Below are 3,391 nucleotides of genomic sequence, written 5' to 3'. Positions count from 1 at the left end.
GGCTCAGCAAGATAAAGAGTGGCATGCAGAGGATGTGTCATACATGTTAGAAAAACAGGCATATGTAAAGTTTAGGAATGTTTATGTGAATGTTAGAATCAACACACACTCCTCAATGGACTTTGACGCCATTAGCCCTCGCGCTCACACACCTTTCCCGACACAGGGCACTACAGTTCTGTGTGCTTGTCCTGAGCTCTCTTTAGCTCCTGGATTTTCTGTGGCAAGGTCTTGGTCCAGAATGGCAGCCATCCAGACTTCAGGTGATGGCCCACAGTGGGATGGATATCCAGCTGTAGCTACTGCTCATCCTGGTCCAACATAGTCCAGTAGGGTAGGCTGTTGCTGTTGGGGTTCCTGTGAATATGCCCCCACAGGGAAAGGTGACAGTCACCATGAGCCAAGATCTGTTCCCCTTTTGTGGGGCAGGGCATGGACGAGCAGGCCAGGGGGTTGAGGGGATTGATGGGACAAGTGTTGCAGATATGGATACAAGAGTCATCTACTAGTGTCTGCTCCTTGTGGAGAGCAAGGTTACCTGGGTGTTCTGTAACTCCCTCTCAGAAACAATATCTAAAGCCCAACACACAGCATTATGGGATTATGGGCCATCTGCCAAGTCACTGGTAAGATGACCAGCAGTTAATACCTACAAAGTATCTGTCTAAGTGTGTCCTAGGGTGGGAAAAATTCTATCATGTGATGAAGGACTCATTTTTGCAATTAAAAAAAGCCCTTGATGGGAGCCCTGAGGAGTGTGAGGGACAGCATGCTCTCACCCATGTCGTGCAAACTTGGCCCAGTACTTCATCATCCTCCTGTTTATCAGCTCCTCCTCCTCAGTGAAGTCAACTGTAGACATAAGGTAGACAGAGATCCAGGTTCTGGCCACCCAATGCAGGTGCCCACTCATGTGCCACAATTACCATGTCAACTGTATCCATACTTATCTCTCTCCCTTACCATCCAGCATTCAAGATCCAGTCAAGTCTCTATCTTAATTCCCACAAATTTATTTCTGCTCCAGTGTGACCTCATTCCCTCTAGCTCGGGCTAGAATGGGAGGGATCCAAGTCCTAACACTGGTATAGCTTTTTGAGCTGTGAGTCTATAAACAATTGATCCTGTGTTTTCTTAGAACTTCAGTTTCCTCACTGGACTGAGAGCTCAGAAATCCCTCAGGTACCCGTCTGGAGCTCCATTCAGGTCATGGGAAACAAGAAAGACTCATGTTTGATGCCCATGAAGAAGGGTCCAAAGACAAAGGCAATCTCCTCACCACGGTCAGCCTTCACATGGGATGGCCTGGTACTTTTGAGGAAGTTGCACCAATGCAGGAACTTATAGAAGTAGACAGGGCCATGGGAACCTGGGAATGCATGCAGTAATATACTTCTCCCTCATCTGAAGCTATTCTACCATGCATTTGGTGACATCATCCTTTGGTACAAAGTTATCTGGAATCATGAGAGTTAAGTGAGGAGTTCCAGGTTGGAGCACTGACTGTGAGAAACACCTTGGGTAAACAGTGACCCTAGAATTCCTGGTTGAGTAGTTTTTGACAAATCAACAGAGTATCAGTAACTTGTTTCCTTATCCTTTGGTACAAAGTTATCTGGAATCATGAGAGTTAAGTGAGGAGTTCCAGGTTGGAGCACTGACTGTGAGAAACACCTTGGGTAAACAGTGACCCTAGAATTCCTGGTTGAGTAGTTTTTGACAAATCAACAGAGTATCAGTAACTTGTTTCCTTACCTGTACCTGGATAAGATGTCACTCTCTTATACTATACCCAAGAATTTACTGAGATTATGTATGTACTCGCGCTGCCAATGTGCCTCTTGAAATGCAGGGATCACGAACGTGAAGTCTGCCATCATCTCTTTGAACTGTAGTTGGAGGGTCTGGGGGTCCTCAGTGTCCCCCATATACTCTTCTCTTAGCAGATCACCACACTCAGGAGGCAACCTCTATACCAGGGGGAGCAGAAAGAATGAGGTTAGTCAGGCTCTTGGATAGATAGGCAACAGCCTTGGGCCTAGGATGACATAGTAAATAAAGGGAAATGTTAAAGCACTGGAGTGATCCCATGCAGAAACATACACATACACCAACCTTTATTTCTGGGGATGCTGTCTGAGAAGGGTACGTGGGGAGCCTCTATATCAGGACATGACCCAAGGAATCTCACCATCTGTGCTGCTGTGCTCTTCAGAACAGCCTGAAGGTTCTTTCTGGTTCTTTTCTTTATGTCATGAGTAGTGTCCACGACCTGGGAGGCAGAGAACAATCTTCAGCATGGGGTGGGATGGACCTGGGTCCTAGAATCTCACCCTGCACCATATGATCCCTAGATTCCCAGGTGATCAGAACTGTGCCTCACCATGGGGAGGATCCAACCGTATTCATTATCGTTGACACCGATGATGCTGGGGACAGGGCGAAAATCCACAGAGGCCAACAGCTCCTGGGGGTGCCTAGGTAGGAACTCTCCATCCACCACACCGGGAATTGTCTTGAAAACCTAGGGTCTATTAGAGGCCGGTGCTGAAGGTCAATCACACACATATGTGGCCACTGCGTTACTCCACCATTTTCCTACTTCCGTATTGGTCTCAGCATGTGTCCATCCCTCCTACCCATCCCTACACCCAACAAAGATACCCTACGCCTACATCTGTCTGTCTTGTTTATTTTTCACCCAGGACTAAAGGATATTAGGTCATGGAGAAGAGGTTAGTGGTTCAGAGAAGTTAAGGACTGCCTCTCCCACATTTTGTTGTCCTGGTTATCCCAACCACACAATTTTCCAAACCTTATTAATAGCCAGAATCTCCCCTTCACTGCTGCCCTCATTTTCCATCAAGGAATAAGTGTTTTCCCAATCCCAACTGGATGCCATTTCCCCTAAGTAACATACAGTGTGCTGTATGTGGACTAGAGTGTTATGAAATTATATTCATGTTCCTGTTGTTCAGAGGTGACAGCCAGGATAGGGACCATTCTACCTGCATAATGTAGAAAAAAATCTTCCTTTGTATGTGTGTGTTCATGTATGAATGTGGGAGTGTTTGTGTGTGTGTGTGTGTGTGTGTGTGATTGTTTGCACTGAAGTTCAGAGTACAACCTTGTTTATCTGTGCTTAATTTCTAATTTTTTGGAGACGGATTGTCTTGTGTTTTCCCACTGCCCACCACACTCTACTTGGACTGGGGCCTTCTAAGGGTTCTCCTGTGTCTGCTTCTCATTTTGCAATAAGAGAACTTGGATTACATATATGTGCTACCACATGAAGAGACTGTGAAACAGTGTTCCCATGGCTTTAAAAATATGCTTGATGAATTAAGCTGAACTTTGAGCATGTATGTCTGGAGAGCATTTTATCTCATGA

General features: G+C 45.9%; 1 pseudogene; it reads right to left on the bottom strand.

Annotated features, from left to right (window-relative positions):
* Positions 1 to 170: 170 nt before the first annotated feature.
* Positions 171 to 2,902, bottom strand: LOC103742175 (annotated as a pseudogene).
* Positions 2,903 to 3,391: the final 489 nt, after the last annotated feature.

This window comes from Nannospalax galili, unplaced genomic scaffold (assembly GCF_000622305.1).
Source record: "Nannospalax galili isolate Female #2095 unplaced genomic scaffold, S.galili_v1.0 scaffold4180, whole genome shotgun sequence".
Lineage (NCBI taxonomy): Eukaryota > Metazoa > Chordata > Mammalia > Rodentia > Spalacidae > Nannospalax > Nannospalax galili.
This window is presented reverse-complemented; position numbering and strand designations above follow the sequence as displayed.